The sequence below is a fragment of the Electrona antarctica genome, assembly GCF_951216825.1.
Source record: "Electrona antarctica genome assembly, chromosome: 17".
NCBI lineage: Eukaryota > Metazoa > Chordata > Actinopteri > Myctophiformes > Myctophidae > Electrona > Electrona antarctica.
Genome location: NC_136798.1, coordinates 22,951,824 through 22,969,997, shown reverse-complemented (window position 1 = coordinate 22,969,997; position 18,174 = coordinate 22,951,824). Strand labels below are relative to the sequence as shown.

Genomic DNA, 18,174 nt, shown 5'->3' with positions numbered 1-18,174 from the left:
CCCAAGTGTCAATTCCACCATGTAGGTAAATCTTTGTAATTTTAGAGGCAAAACTTGTAACTGAAGACAAGTGTGTTATTTCTCGCAGACCTTTGAGACATTCCTCTTGGGTTAGTTGAATTCTCTCTTGAAAATACCCAAACATGGCAGTGCAACAATTTAAGTTTAGCTACTGTGAAGTTGTTACTGTGAAGTATAGTGGATGTACACAACCACCCTAAAGACTAATCATTGTGTATATTCCTGCACTATACCTGCATCCAGTGATCTTGGTACAATATAGAAATTGATCTATTGAAGATTCTGACGTTCAAATGTACATATTTTTTGTTTTGATTGTATTGCTGTATTGTTGTATTGTGCTTACTGCTTTGGCAATGTAAACGTATGTTTTCTCATGCCAATAAAGCCCTTTGAATTGAATTGAATTGAAATTGGATGTATAGCTATAGGCCTGTATGCTATCAACAGAAATTGACTGATCAGTCAGTCAGTCAGTCAGTCAGTCAGTCAGTTATAGTTACTGACAGATGCAACTCCTGTGCTTATAAACTGCAGTGGAAGACCATGCAGTCTAGACATTATGGTTAAAACATTAAGTAGCTAATTATTTTCATTCGAATCCGGTGTAAACACACATCATTTCAGCACGTTTCCCCCATGTGATAAATGATTTAGCTTACCTATAGCTTACAATACATTGAAGTTTTTTTTACATACTGTGTACATAATACAAATCGTTGCTGTTGGGCAGTCAACCTTTTATATATATTTTTGTAAAAACGAATGCCCTAGGCCTATACTTCATCATACAAGTGTCGAAATGAAAATAGCAGATCAGCTATTTTCACTATTTTAAATGTTTGTTTAAATAATAATAAAAAGGAACGGTTTTGGACAAGGTTTGCACCAACACAGCAATGAAATGTTGCTTCCATGCAGCACAGCAGCAAAGTATTAACCTAAAATGTCTATGTTAAAATAAAGTAGGCCCTATGTATTTTCCTGGCTGCTGCTTCTTCTTATAGTCCACTTGCCAGAATGTGAACCCAGGCATGTTGAGTACACCAACGTTTTATGTTAGAAATGTTGAGTATGGGTCCCCAGCATGTAGAAACTGCTGGATGCTAACTTGCATATGTTGAGCAATTTTCATAATTGCTCAACATATGTACCTTTGCACTTATTAATCAGAATGAGTAGAAATACAACTTTGCATTCACTTGCATTAAATTGGATGAAGTCAGAAATATTAGGAAAGTTAATGGCCTTCAGTATCTTTTCCCTTTTTGTGTCTTCCTCCATTCCTTTTCCTTATTGGCTACTTTGAGACTACCACACCATAACCAATGAATTAAGGACAAGGAAAGGCACAACAGTTTACCCTGGGGTTTTACTTCTTTTCTTTGCTAATAGTATATTTTAATTGACTACTTATTGAATATTCAAAACTGATACAACCCATGATACAGTCACGAGAAGAATAAAGTCCATCAATGATTTAGGCAGAAAGTAATCTTAGATTTGAAGGAATAGGATGCAAAATAAACAAACTCTACACTTCCATTTAATTACACATTCAATTATGTTGATGATAATTCAATGATGATGATGATGATCATGATGATGATTCAAAAATGAATCTGTTGACAACATTACAGTAACACCAAAAGAAAGTGTATACTTCACTTTACATCCTTGCCAAACATCAACAGACTACTAGTCTATACCAAGATTATGAAAAAGAATCACACCTGTGTGAAGTGAGGGGCGCTAATATATTAAAGTCTAACTCATGTTGATTAGGTGATGTAATGGTGATCTAAAACAAACGGTGCCAACACAAACATTAAACACCATTAACAATAAAGAGACAATATGACTTAATGAGGTACATTATGACATACATTTTCCCTTCATTGTCAATGCGTTTACAAAACAAACATTGAACTAAAGACAAACATTAAACCTGTGTATAGGAGGGGCTTGCGCCCCTCAAAAACAACAACATATGACACAAGACTGAGGAATACCCTTATAAGGCATGACTGAAACTTCATCCTTTCAACAGCCAAGGAATACCACAGACTTTTAGACTGAATATGTTAATTTGTTCAGAAAATAAGACCTTTTTGCAAGACATAAAATGGTACACTTATTATATAACTACATTTCAAATCTAGTCCTATATTTTTGCTGATCAGAACGGTAGTCACCAAATTATGGTCTTAGATTTACTAGACCGGTTCCCATGCTGTAGTGCTGTAGAGTCGCTAACGATGCAGTTGGAGATCCATGCCCCACCCGGCTATGCAATACCCGTTGTACCCGTGTCAGAGTACCCATTCCACCCATCTGTCTGTGTCCTTTTTATGCCCATACGTATATGCAGATTTCTGAATCTGTCTCTCTGAATCTGTGTGCCTTTATTCCTATATGGAGTTCTGTGTCAGGCATTCCCAAATGTGGAGTGCTGTGATGTCAGAACAGGCCAGCTCCATATATGGAGCATGTGCAGGGGCCCTGTCCAGAGCCTGGGCTGCCGGGCATAGGCCCTTTGTGGGTCCAACCGACTCAACACCAGGCACCGGTTCCCGAGTTACGTGGATTACAACCGTAGGCCTACACACACACAGACGTACAGAGAAATTGTGTATTTATAGACTAGACCTGTACGTGCCCGTCGCACCAACCATCCAATACTGTCCACACGCAAGGCAATTTTAATACAATATTTTCATTTTTGAGCCGAATGCGAATGAAAATAAAAGCTAAGGCTAATACAATATTTAGGCCTCCAATAAACCACAAACAAAGGGGTGGGAAATTAAATCTCTGATGAGAGGCTGTGTAATTAATTATTGTCATGGTTAGGTCATGTGTTATATTATTACTACTATTACTCTGGTGCACAATGTCAGTGTTGTGTCATGTCATGATCATCTCTCAAGTACCTATGAAAATATGTGTGGGGAAAAGGTTATGCAGGAAATGCACACATTTGTGCAATTGAGTGGAGTATCCACTAGATGGCAATGTCAACACAAAGGTAAAAGGGTAAAATGTTTATGTAAGAATTAAGCAAACACTGCAACATTTCATACATTTCAGTCCCAGTAACACCAACATAAACAATAATGAGAGGTGCAATGTTCAGAAAAACAGCACAGCACAGCAAAATATATATATATATATATATTTAAAGTAATTGGGCCTTAGTAGGCCTATACTCCAATAATTTGGCAATAGTTTTAGGCAAATAACCCAGAGCCAGAGCTACAAGTCTTTATTTGTCAACAGGCTGGCTCTGGGTTCACTCACGCCTCCAGCAAAGGTACAGTAGGCTGGCCTGGCTGGCCTGGCCTATACAAATCCACAATGCCAGTTAATGGATGAGAGAGACAAACAAAAAGGTCAAGAAAATGACTGGGGGGCAGGAAGGGAGACAGGGCCGGCTGCAGGATGAAATGACTAGGTGCAGATGAAAATTGCTAGGGTGTACAGGAAATATTGTTCAACATACAACTATAGCGTTGTTAAACCAAACGGGGTGATAACTGTACAAGTGCTTCTGCCTCCAGAGGGCGCTGTGGACTGTGTGGGGGTTTGGAGAAGTGTTTATCAGCCTGTTGCCATATGTTGATTGATTTAACAATGAATAGCTGAATGCTGAAATAAAATAACATTTACTGCTGTTAAATAGGCAGCATTTATTTAACTTAAGTGTGGTATAGCTACAATCTGCAAACTATTTATACAGTATTCAATCAATCAATCAAAAAAAAACCTGAGTTTCTGCTGCAGCCGCAGCAGCATTTATTGAATTAAGTGTAGCCTACAATCTGCATGCAAACTGTTATAAAGTGTTCAATCAATCAGTCAAAATAAATAAATTGTCTGAACTGCAGCCACAGCTAGGTCGGACACATTTTCTAAAGCATGTAACCAGCATAAAGCATTAAGTGTACACTGTGCAAACTTATAAACAGGTCTATTCAGTCATCAGCCGGCCCTTCCTATAGGCAGAACAGGCAGTTGCCTAGGCGCCATGAGAGGAGGGGGCCAGGAGGAAACAACCAAGCATGCATTTTTTTTTAATTATCCTTTTTTTTAACTCATATATACATATTTTTATATAATTTATTGAAAAAGCTGCTTCAAATGTTTAGGTTTTGACAAATCTAAGTTTGGGGCATCACAACATACCCTCTGACAACCCATTTAAAAGTGCATATTTGGGAATTGGACATCCATATTATGCTATGACATTTGCGGTGGTGGACAGTAACTGTTTACTTGAGTACTGTACTTAACCACACTGTACTTAACCAAGGGGCCTACCAACTACTTTTGAATACTATAGTACTTGAGTATATACTTTATCCACTACTAGTCATTTGCATTGTATTCTTGTTAGTAACTGGTAACCAAACAGAATAGTGTTCAGGAGGATGTAATAAAATAATGCTACAGTAAATTGGTCATAACCCAGTATTATGATACTCTGTTACCATGTCTTTCTTTCCAGTGTCCACAGTAACAAAGGCTATCCTTACAGACTATAGTATTTTTATAAATTACAAAATATCACCATCCATAGGCATCATGATGTTACTGCAGCATCATAGTGGATTGAAAAATTCCAATATGAAGCTGAGAATTATTTTGATGCAGCCAGTGACCAGTGACTTTCAACTTCACTTGGAGAAATAGTAATTACTTGAGACATCAAGGTCAAGGTCAAGGTAAACTTTATTGTCCACAAGGGAAATTTGTCTTGGGCTTTCACCCCAGCTACAGCCACACATAAAACATCAATGACAAACAAAAATACATTACAGAGGAAGACACAACATTACACAATTGCACACAGGATAATCTAACCTCACACAGTTACCGTTGTTTCAGAGCCTCGTTCAACATCTTAGTTGATGCTGGTACAAACGATTTTTTAAATCTGATGTACTTCCACTTTGGTTCTTTGTATCTTCTCCCAGAGGGCAGAAGTACAAACTCGCCATTTAAAACATGGGTGGCGAGTTTGTACTTCTGCCCTCTGGGAGAAGATACAGATAAGTCTGGACTATGAATCAACATGCATGATGCATGACTACCTTTTGATGTGTTCTCTGTCCAAAGATTTCTCTCAGTTGTACCATATTAACGTAATTTTATTATATTCTTCCCACCACTGCCCTATGCCTATCTCTCATATCTCCACGCAGTGATGCGAGCAGCTCTCGTCTGAAGGCTTCGGTAGAGAGAACTGTATATGTCTCAGGTGCATTAAGATTCAATGATTCAATACTTTATTGCCATGTCAACAGAGTTGATTGGAATGCTCTAAAAACAGACATACAGACAAACAGATGAAGGCATTGTGAAGACAGAGTAAGCAGCACCAGACCCTGGTAGACCAAGCTACAGCCTAAAGGGGGCTGTGACATCATACAGTAGAGTAGTACATGTCATTGTGGTATGTTTTATATTGACTTGCCTACCACGTCTTGTCACTTATCTGATAATATAATGTATAATGAAACATGTAAATTAAATAACAGCAAATTCAGCATAGCTTGCCCTCTGTCGCCCCGCATTGTGCGCATTTTCATACATGCGCACAATGCAAAATCATTATTTCATCACATAGACCTGATAGACAGAAGCAGTCAAGAATCAGAAGAGTCAGAATCAATCCAAGGGCCAATGGGAATCCAAGGGCCCTGGAGTTACACCAAATCAAAAGGTCCCATGCATGTGATTAGGGTTGCCACCTGTCCCTTAAAATACAGAATCATCCCTTATTGGAGAATTAAATGATGCGTCCCTTATTGAACCAATAAGGAACACAGTTTGTTCCTTATTTTCCTAAATAGCCTCTACACGTCAACACTGAATTTAACAATAATGAACAAAACAAAACACAGGAAATATTAAAGTCAGCACAATTGTTCTAGCAGGAGGCACACAGTACCTAAAGTAGCCTAAACCAGTGGTTCCCAAAGTGGGGTCCGGGGACCCCCAGGGGTCTTTGATGGAGTTCCAGGGGGTCCCCAGCTAAATGATAGTTTGGAACCAAATGGACCCTTATGGGTCTGTAACTCTGAGAGTGTACAAATGGAACCAAATGGACCCCCAGAGTTAAATTAACATTGATTTTACAATATGAATTGGGGGCCCAGAGATAGAAATGCCATTAAATGGGGGTCCGTAGACTAATGCATGTCAAACTGGTACTTGAAATTAAATGGGTTGAGAATCACTGCGTGAAAATCCTCTCTTATGGGGGTCGCTGGCATATATTTTCTAATGGGGGTCCGCGGGCTCCTAGTATAGAGTCCTGTAGCCATTCCAGCCAGGTGGGTTCGGGAAGTGAGGCCAAGTAGTAGCCTGACCAGTTTGTTTTGGGAAGTCTGGAGCCTTGTTTTAAGGGCCTTGTCTTGAGGTGCTGTGGTACCGTCCAGGAGGTGCATGCATAGTCGAGGAAACCTTGTACGAGGGCTCCTGTTAGGGTCTTCAAGGTGTTTTTGTTGACCAGTGAGGAGATCCTGTATAGGAATCTTGTTCTTTGGTTGACTTTTTTGATTACGTTGGTGGCCATTTTATCACCGGAAAGATTTGACTCCATGATGGAACCTAGGTAGGTAATTTCATCTTTTCGTGTTCTTCATGTTCAGTTCATTTTCAGTTCTTCATGACCCAAACATCCAGTAAGGGCGAAATCCATTTGACATTTGACAAACATCTCCTGAGATCGATTCGGTATGGGACCTTATATTATTTATCATCTTATTTATCCGTGTTTTTACAAGATGTCATGTCAGTAGTATTTCTAATACCTGCCCAATAGCCCACATCTTGGCTGCTGATGTGGGGATAGGTTAGCCTGCTATTTCAGTAGACTATTATAGTTGATTGTTTAATGATGTTGAGTTTTAAAGTCTAATATAAATATAAATCAATATAATTAAATATTGTGCCCATTTAAAGAACCACTCGGATTCACAATCAGAACTCTTTATGTTGTTATGCTCATTTGGAAAACAAAATTCTACTTCAAAAGTTGTGGATAGCATTAACAACTAGAAAGGTCGCAATTTTAAAAAATTGCAAAGTGTGGTTGCCGCAGTGGCTTACATATGCCCCTCCCACTGATATTGCCAGCCAATTACAATGTCACGTCATCCCTGCGATCATGCGTAAGTAATTCGGAGGGGTTTTATCCCCCAAAAATCATTGTTTTTGCACCATACGGTTACATTTTTGGCATTTGCGGCGCCCCCTATGGATGAAAATAGAATTGCTTTTGGCTTTTGGTTGATTGAACCCCCCGTGACAAGTGAATCACATTTGGGATGGATCGGACATTCCGTTCGTGACTTTTGGCGTTTTTTGTAAAGTAGGCCCCTCCTGCTAACTTCGGACGACGATTACGGCCGAACGATACGCACTATCAAAATTCCGCCGTTCGAGTTTTCATCGGAAAGGTCTGGAGATCATGTGTACAGATTTTTGTGAGATTTGGACAAAATCTGTAGGAGGAAAAGCAAAAAGTGTGTTTTGGAGAAAATTCAAAATGGCGGAAAATCTATCATGACGCAAATAGGCGTGGCTTATATGGGGAGATGCGTCATGACCCATGGAATCCAGGGAAAAAAATATTTTGATTTTACGACCTACGGTTCAAGAGTTATAAGCCAAAACGTAAAGTGGGCTGTTATAGCGCCACCATGAGGCCGACCGATAACATTATAAGTTAATTAATTTTAGTAATTATTATGAACCTACCCTCCAAGTTTTGTAACTATAGCCCTTACAGTCTCAGAGGAAAAAATACTTGAATGTGATTTTTCGCACTTTCCCATTCATGTCAATGGGGAAATTTAATGCACGAATAAATTAATATCAATTAAACTATACAACATTTCTCTTAGCAAAATACAAGCACACCATTCTGATTTTTTTCGGTCGATTTGACATATGGCTCAAGTGCGTACAGTCAATACTGTGGGACTAGTAGCATTTCAAAACTAGAAAGAAGCAATTCTGGGAAATTGCAAAGTGTGGTTGCCTCACTCGCTGATATAGGCCCCTCCCAGTAATTTTGCTAAGAAAAGGTAAGGGGAACAATAGTATGGTTGCCCATAGGCAACCACACTAATAAAGGTTACTCCAGTAAAATAAAGTGTTACAATTACAATAGTCTGGTTGCCCTTTAGGGCAACCACACTAATAAGTTGAAGGGAAACTTCAACGTATTGCTTCAACTTATTGCTTCAACTTATTGCTTCAACCTATTGCTTCAACCTATTGCTTCAACCTATTGCTTCAACCTATTGCTTCAACTTATTGCTTCAACGTATTGCTTCAACCTATTGCTTCAACCTATTGCTTCAACTTATTGCTTCAACCTATTGCTTCAACTTATTGCTTCAACCTATTGCCGGCCTTGCCGCACACGCCTGTGCCGCAAGGCCGTGGCAGGCGTAAAGAGTGTCCCTTATTTCAAGATCTCAAAGGTGGCAACCCTACATGTGATTCACGTGCGCGTAACACACTTTTCGCGTTTGCACGCCCAGTGAATGAACGCACACACCGCCAGCACTATCGCCGCTGCACAAGGGTTATAAAGGGCCTTTCAAACGTGAAGCGAGGAACGCAGGCGTTGTTGCTCAAGAGGGGCGCAACAACGCAAGCGTAAAAAAAAAAAGCGTAAAACAAATTCACGGGCCGCGCTCACGTAAATACGCTTGCGTTGTTGCACCGCGACTTCTCCGAGCAAAAACGCAGGTCTCATTGAAAATGAACTATAGGCGCGTTTTATCGCTCCCCGTTTGCAAGGCCCTTTAGGCTGCTCCCTGACGCTGTATCTGCTATTTTTGAGTCTCCTCCCACCGATCGAGTGGTTAAGAAACTGTTGGATGACCAAAAACATTAGCCAGGGTTCCTGTGTTGCATTACATTGAAAATTAAAATCGGTGACTATGAACACGGTTTTGACCGAAGCAACAGCTGTAAGTATTTGAAATAGTCTTGCACAGGGCTCTGCAAGCTGCGCGTGCCCTGGAGCTTAAGCTCCACTATTAAAGTTCCATTGTTAATCCGGGCCTGGACAGAAGGTTGGAGAGAGGTAGGGCACTCCTCCTGGCAGAGATTTGCACTCTAATGTGTGCATCTAGTAAATTCGAGATGTGTACTCTTGTATACAATTCTCGTTTACTCACAATCTCTCTCTCTCTCTCTCTCTCTCTCTCTCTCTCTCTCTCTCTCTCTCTCTCTCTCTCTCTCACACACACACACACACACACACACAAACCATGACAGCTTTCCCTGACATTTTGCCAATATCATCCCAACACCATACAACTTTCTATTTCAGCACTGATGTCAAATAACATTGCAGATATTGTATTTCAGAGCAAACAACACAACAGTACTATCTTGTGATGCGTCTGGGTGATAATGTAGCTGCCAGCCTCCGACCTTCAAAATGACAGTACATTGGGCAGATGATATGTACAGTATGTGTGCTGTCTGGCAAACACACACACACACACACACACACACACACACACACACACACACACACACACACACACACACACACACACACACACACACACACACACACACACACACACACACACACACACACACAGAGAGAGAGAGAGAGAGAGAAAGAGAGAGGAAAGTAAATTCCCATACACGTAGGTCAAGGACATTTCTCAAGACACACAGAGGCAGAACCATAATTTTCTAGACCAGCTTGCTATAGGCCTACAAGCTGACTGGTAAAAATCTCTTCCCTGAACAAACAAAACATGAGAAAAGAAATGTCCTTGAATCTTACAGTCTGAGGTTGGCAGGTATACTTAGGTAATTAACAAAATCACCTTTTTCTTTTGTTATATTGGTCTAGGTAGGAAATCAATTGCAACTTTCTGGCCAAGGTAACATGAAATAGGCTAATATACTGTCTATAACAAGATGTAAACTTGTGTTTTCGTACGGATTCCGCCATTTTTAGCAGTTTTGGCAGTTCTGTGCTATCGTTCTTCACGAAATTCAAAATTGGTCTAGCTCTGACCCTTAGATCTCCCAATGAGTCAATTTTATGATTGCTCGATCCACTTTCCCGGATGTCAAAAAAGCGACGTCAAAGAATTTCGTGGCCTTGGTAACCATTCCCCTTGATGTCTGGACCTTTTTACGGTCTATGGTCTGGACTCTGGTTACGGGACTAGACAACCCCTTCAGCCAATCAGCAATAACAAAAAAGTCATCTCCAGGCTTGACCCCACCTTATAGCTGCTTGCAGCTATATTATTTTAATTAGCTAAACATGGCCTGTTGAAAAACAGGCTCAAACATGGATTTGTAAAAACAAAAAAATCTTAAAAAACCTAACCACCTAAAATCCTAATATTTAAACCCCAAAACAATGTTTAGCCTTGTCTTGGGGTCAAAAGCTCTCCTTTTATTTGGCTTACACATTTCTGAATTTGATGACCTTTGCATTAATACCTCCTTTGTCCTTCCCAAACAGGCTTTGTTTCCTAACTCAGTAAAACAATGCCCAAACTAGCCTTAACCTCACTATAGCCAACCTTAAACTCAAACTAATGTAAAATTTGTCATGAATTGTTTTGGATGGGGGGTGGGGGTCATCTGAATCTAGTTTCATTCCAGTAATATGCATGCCAGACAGGTGCAAACGTGTTCTGTGGACACAAACCCTATGGGCTTATGACTTAACTTAACCCCAGGTCTTATGACTTAACTTAAGACATGGAGGCGTGACCAATGCGGTTAAGAAATGCAAAATAGAGCCCAAAAAGACTTCAAAGTATTCACATTTTGGTGCCCGTATTTCCCCTAGTGCCCACTCTGCCGGGGTCTGGTACCCAATCTGTTTGGGTGCCCACATTTCCCTAGTGCCCATTTTCCCTGGTGTCCACTCTGTTTTGGTACCCAAATTTCCCTAGCACGCACTCTTCTCCCCCCAAAGTGCCCACTCTTCCGCGTACCCACATTTCCCTACTGCCAAGAATGTTTTGGTGCCCACCTTTCCTGTTACCGACATATAAGTAGGTGGGGATCTCTGATTGACTGGCTACACTAGACTAAATCGTAGGCAGTGTTTTAGTTTAGTCTTCTTTTTATCTGAATCCAATCCAGTAGAAGTAGGCCTATTGTAAAATCAAATATATTAAAATCAGAGATTAAACAAAATTCCACCACCATGGAATCTGTTATGGTTTGTGGTACCCCTCTGGCTATTTTGGACATTGTTTTGGACTTGATTTTGTGTTTGGTTTTCCCCACCTCCTTATTACTACCACAACCTTGTTAACCACCACACCTGAGTTTTGTTTCACGACTGTGGCGACTGTGGGCGACTGTGGCTCAGGAGGTAGAGCGGGTCGTCCAATGATCCATGGGTCGGCGGTTTGAATCCGGGCTTCTCCCGTCTACATGTCGAAGTGTCCTTGGGCAAGACACTGAACCCCAAATTGCTCCCGATGTGCTGGTTGGTACCTTCCATGGCTTCTGCCGCAATCGGTGTATGAATGAATGTGTGTGTGAATGTAATGCACAATCTATGTAAAGCGCCTTGGATAAAGGCGCTATATAAATGCACCATTTACCAGACAGTGATTGCATTGATTTGTTTCTATGTAAACCCTGTTTGCCTTTCAGTTGGTGCTTGGTTCTTGTGAGTAATGTACAGGTACAACAGAGGTCCTATGGTTCACTTTCTAGTGTTCGACCTTTTGTTTTTTATGGTACACTGTAGCTACTAGACTTAAGCCTGACTAAAACGTACTGTTCTTTTGCCTTTTGCTTTCTTCTACGCTTTTTGAGCTATTGGATACATTTTAGTTTTTTCTTCTGCATCTGAGCCTCCACCCCTTGACATTCTGTAGGGTCCCCAACCCTGACAGAATCTAAATTATTTTTCAATCATTTTCCTTTTGCTCTGAGCTGATTTGGTGACGGTTAAGACCACTGATCTACAATGTTGCTGGGATCCCCCAAAAATAACTGAGACTGATGTAGCAAATTCAGCTCTCTTAGAAATACAATAGATTAAATCACTGGTAGCAGTCAGAACCTCAATCTAATGGACAATGTGACTACTCTACTACAGTGATAACATGTAGATAGATAAATCATTGCATGCATGCATATATAGTACATACATGTGCTACAGACACGCACACGTGTACAGTATAGTAGCCTACATCATACAGGAAATATGTGTGGAAGGCAAATGGCCAGTAGAGGGCAGAATATAAACAGCTATTATAAAAGTAAAATCGACTTTTTCATTTTCATGTTTTTAAAGAACTGTAGAACAATAATGACCCTCTGTGCTGTGTCTGTCTCCTCATAAAAGTGATGGCCTCTTCAAAATATTCCAAGTCAAAGTGTTTGTGGGTGGAAAATCCTCATAGCGAAGAGTCAGAACCACAAAGCATGTATATTTACTAACAGGCTGGCTCTTACAATGGACTCTTTTCCTGGCCGGATGAGGCAGAAAAAGATCAATAGAGGTCCTCCATTGATCTTTTTTCACAGGGTGACTGTGGAAAAAGTTGTACACTACATGAAATGGATCAAAGCTATACATTCAACCTGGTGTTATGAACAGGAGTTAGGACTCCAATCTTAATTGTCCTGCTCCTGCCCTGTCCGACCAAGCGACTCACCACTGTCACCGGTGTCCCCCTTCTCTCCACCAGTGTGTTGGACTCAGCAGATTCCTCTTGGTCAGCTTATGTGGGGAGTGGGGACTCTGGGGAGTCTCTGGGGCCATCGCTCAGAAGAACAACAAACCAACAAACAAATGTGTTGTACTCCAGTCCAGCTAGTGTAGCATTCTCCACACATTCACCTGACCACTTCCATCTGCTGTGCACATAAGCTGTGCACAGGGCAGCAGATGCCTTGAATATTAACCCCTCTTGCCATCTATGAGTTTAGACTTAATCTCCACTCACTGGAGTGGAGTGAGTTCCCATATAATTGAAACTGTTAACGCATTTTTAATTTTTGTCTTCCTTTCTTTCTTTTTTTTGTGCAAATATATTGAAGTCAAATAATTCCTTGCCCAGAAAAGTAGTCTATCCTGGCCTTGACCCCTGGCAAAACTGTCCTTCATCCTTTGCCTTAAAGCCATAGCATACTCTATGGACCAGAGCTAGTAAATATGCATTGGTTTAAAATAAATCCATAAACAAATTGTTTGTGTGTAGTTACCCCACTGATGTTACCTTAGAGACCACATTAAACCATGCAAATGTCAATCCACTTAATTGATTGATTGAATAACTGTAGCTGTCATCTGCATAGAGATGACAGATGTCATTTATTGTACAGCAGACTCTATACAAGTCGCAATAGAAAACCTACAACTTTCTTTTAACGTCCTCCAGGATGCCCTTATTGGTCTCAGATTGATATTGAACATCAGCAAAACAAAATTCATGCTGTTCTCCAGAGCCAAAAAAACTCCTATAATGACATTCGCATATCTTTTATGAATGGAGCTGATATCGAAAGAGTCACAGAGTATAAATATCTTGGTACTTGGATTGATGAGAGACTTACTTTTAAACACCATGTAGAGGTCCTTGTTCGTAAATTGCGACAGAAGATTGGCTTTTTGTATAGAAATAAGGCCAGCTACTAGACTTAAGCCTGACTAAAACGTACTGTTCTTTTGCCTTTTGCTTTCTTCTACGCTTTTTGAGCTATTGGATACATTTTAGTTTTTTCTTCTGCATCTGAGCCTCCACCCCTTGACATTCTGTAGGGTCCCCAACCCTGACAGAATCTAAATTATTTTTCAATCATTTTCCTTTTGCTCTGAGCTGATTTGGTGACGGTTAAGACCACTGATCTACAATGTTGCTGGGATCCCCCAAAAATAACTGAGACTGATGAAGCAAATTCAGCTCTCTTAGAAATACAGTAGATTAAATCACTGGTAGCAGTCAGAACCTCAATCTAATGGACAATGTGACTACTCTACTACAGTGATAACCTGTAGATAGATAAATCATTGCATGCATGCATATATAGTACATACATGTGCTACAGACACGCACACGTGTACAGTATAGTAGCCTACATCATACAGGAAATATGTGTGGAAGGCAAATGGCCAGTAGAGGGCAGAATATAAACAGCTATTATAAAAGTAAAATCGACTTTTTCATTTTCGTGATTTTAAAGAACTGTAGAACAATAATGACCCTCTGTGCTGTGTCTGTCTCCTCATAAAAGTGATGGCCTCTTCAAAATATTCCAAGTCAAAGTGTTTGTGGGTGGAAAATCCTCATAGCGAAGAGTCAGAACCACAAAGCATGTATATTTACTAACAGGCTGGCTCTTACAATGGACTCTTTTCCTGGCCGGATGAGGCAGAAAAAGATCAATAGAGGTCCTCCATTGATCTTTTTTCACAGGGTGACTGTGGAAAAAGTTGTACACTACATGAAATGGATCAAAGCTATACATTCAACCTGGTGTTATGAACAGGAGTTAGGACTCCAATCTTAATTGTCCTGCTCCTGCCCTGTCCGGCCAAGCGACTCACCACTGTCACCGGTGTCCCCCTTCTCTCCACCAGTGTGTTGGACTCAGCAGATTCCTCTTGGTCAGCTTATGTGGGGAGTGGGGACTCTGGGGAGTCTCTGGGGCCATCGCTCAGAAGAACAACAAACCAACAAACCAAACAAATGTGTTGTACTCCAGTCCAGCTAGTGTAGCATTCTCCACACATTCACCTGACCACTTCCATCTGCTGTGCACATAAGCTGTGCACAGGGCAGCAGATGCCTTGAATATTAACCCCTCTTGCCATCTATGAGTTTAGACTTAATCTCCACTCACTGGAGTGGAGTGAGTTCCCATATAATTGAAACTGTTAACACATTTTTAATTTTTGTCTTCCTTTCTTTCTTTCTTTTTGTGCAAATATATTGAAGTCAAATAATTCCTTGCCCAGAAAAGTAGTCTATCCTGGCCTTGACCCCTGGCAAAACTGTCCTTCATCCTTTGCCTTAAAGCCATAGCATACTCTATGGACCAGAGCTAGTAAATATGAAACTGTTACATTGCATTGGTTTAAAATAAATCCATAAACAAATTGTTTGTGTGTAGTTACCCCACTGATGTTACTTTAGAGACCACATTAAACCATGCAAATATCAATCCACTTGATTGAATAACTGTAGCTGTCATCTGCATAGAGATGACAGATGTCATTTATTGTACAGCAGACTCTATACAAGTCGCAATAGAAAACCTACAACTTTCTTTTAACGTCCTCCAGGATGCCCTTATTGGTCTCAGATTGATATTGAACATCAGCAAAACAAAATTCATGCTGTTCTCCAGAGCCAAAAAAAACTCCTATAATGACATTCGCATATCTTTTATGAATGGAGCTGATATCGAAAGAGTCACAGAGTATAAATATCTTGGTATTTGGATTGATGAGAGACTTACTTTTAAACACCATGTAGAGGTCCTTGCTCGTAAATTGCGACAGAAAATTGGCTTTTTGTATAGAAATAAGGCCAGCTTTCCTGTCATTAGCAGAAAGAGGGTAGTTGAGCCAGTTTTTCCTGTCTGTCTTGGATTATGGAGACATAATCTATAGACATGCAGCAGCATCCACTCTTAAATCCCTAGACTCTGTTTATCACTCATCGATTACGATTTATTACAGGTGATAGCTATGGTACTACTCACCATTGTAAATTTGTATCTTATATAGCAAGGTTGGATGGTCCTTCCTAACAGAGAGACGAGAACTGCATTGGCACCTGTTCTTGTATAAAGCCATGCTTGGAGATTGTCCAAAATACATCTCATCTTTTCTGAAATGGGACTCTGAACCCTACCACACCCGGTCAAGTGATTTCCCCAAATTTAAGGTACCAAAAGTTAACTCTGAACTTGGTAGATCTGCTTTTAGCTTCTGTGGCCCTAATACATGGAATGACCTGCAAACGACGAAGTATGGCTGCAGCTGCATGTGTACGCTCTATTTGTAGTCTCTATCCCCCGTAACTGCAATGATGTGCCTGCACAACCAAGTATTTCACCCAAAGCAAAGCAAAGCAAAGTTACTATATTTACCCAGGGTATCTGGGCTAAGCTCAAGAACTTGTTTCCAGCCAGGCCCTGCTCATAGAACATTTCATGGTAGTGGTTCAATGCCTTGCTCAAGGGCACTTCAGCGGTGGTAATTTTAACGTGTCGGACTGCTGATTCGAACTGGCAACCTTCCGGTATCAAGACCGCTCCGCAATCCGTTCGGCCACCGCTGCCACGACCCACCTTACTTGTAATGTGATGTGACGATAAAGATGACGACACTGACAATGAGTTTGATTACTCAGTGTAACTTCGAGAATAAACAAAACTTGAATGAATGATTGATTGAATTTGCACTTTCCAGAATGGATGCAGGTCAAGGAAGGTCAATACAGAATCTGCTAAGAGGATAACACCAGAAAAAAGACTTGTTTACATATGGGTCGTCCATTTTCAATTCATCAAAACATTTAAAGACATACAAATAGGCCTATAGCCTACACTTCTATGCAAGAAATAAAGGGGGAAGGGGTACTTCTTAATGCATCATGTGTATAGCTTACACACTAGCCATATCACAATCAGATTGCATAAATCCCATTGTGTATTATTATTATTATTATTTACAATAGACACACCTACTAAGTACAGTGCTACTAATATACAATTCCTACACGGTTGTATGAAGCTGCGTCCATTGGCTTGTGTACGTTACTGTAATGGACCCGCCCCTCGGACATGGTTCCTATGGCGACGAGGCAGCGAGCCTGCTGGTCGGGTTCTCACACAGTGTTTCCGCTTATCTAAATAAAGAACTGGCGTAGCAGCGGACGAGGAAGGAACACAGTCTTACTTACTTACACAGTCGATCCGCTCATTTATACACTTAATACAACCCCGGATAGTTCCATCTACACCAGAGTTAATGTCGCGATTGTGAACGACGAGAGGGGGGCTTGCTGATAACCTTCAAATTGGTGAGTCTGCCTTTTCGCCAGCTAAGCATAGGCCATTCTGAAGACCAAGCACTGTACCGTATGCTATGCCTAGCTCTGTGTATATTGCTGTTGGTTCCAAACAGGAGTAATGTCATTAGGCTGAGCCAGTGTAACAATTTGTCAAATATTGTCCGTTTGAAAACTTGTCTCCTTATGTTTGTAAACTCAAGGTCTTTAATAGTAAGAATGGTGGATCTGTTTGTCTATAAGTCTTTTGTTTTGTTTAGACAGAGCTGGAGTGTATAGAATATTAAAGCATACATACCCGGTTATCAGTGGTCAGACATATCTCCACTTTGCCAGTCGCTTATTTGTGGCAGTGAAACTTCAACCAGGTGTCACACTGTGTCTAGTCGAGGTTACAGTGTTGCTACTACTCTGTACTGCAACATTGTTGTTATCATTGGGGAAACATTTACCCCAAAACAGCAACAGGCCCGAGGCTGTTCTGAAAGTGAAAAAGATTGTTGTGTTGAATAAAGCAATGTGTTTGGAGGGAGATATTGAAGACATAGGTACTAAGTGTCATGCGTTGGGCTAAACCTTTGTTTTGTCTTTGTCCGACATTGTGCATTGTGTGTAGCCCCGCTGTACAGTCTGGCAGCCCACCGCACTCTTTGTTTAAATAGATTGCTGTACAGTCGCACGTGTCGACGCGTGTGACTCGGCTCTGGGCTGTGCTGCTATCAAGGCATTTAACCCCCGAGTTTAGAAACATCCGTAGGTAGGGACGTCATGTTTTCATTACTTTTTTGCCCTCTTTTAAAGTCAGTTTGTTTTTTGGGACACAGCGTTCCATTTCAGATCTCATGAGGATTTTCTATTAAAACAATGTATTTCTATTATTTATTGATGTCCGCACCAATGTCGGATTTGTTTGCTGTTCTAAGTAACAATCTGTCAGTTACTCTACTGACTGGTCAGCGTTACAATTTGTTGTGGCTTGATTTTAAATGGTAACATCATTTCTTATCTAGCCTGGCCGGCCGGGTCACTTAATATTTTCTCAATGGACTTGTGTCAAGTGTCTTTAAAGAACAAGGATCCAGTCCGGTTTTCTTCC

General features: G+C 40.6%; 1 protein-coding gene across 1 annotated transcript in view; it reads left to right on the top strand.

The window, feature by feature from the left end:
• Positions 1-16,876: 16,876 nt before the first annotated feature.
• susd6 (sushi domain containing 6) overlaps positions 16,877-18,174 on the top strand; it is a 40,143-nt gene continuing 38,845 nt past the window's right edge. Inside the window, exon 1 of the mRNA XM_079527045.1 lies at positions 16,877-17,090. The gene's annotated coding sequence lies outside the window, so the exon portion shown is untranslated. The remainder of the gene's footprint in view (positions 17,091-18,174) is intronic.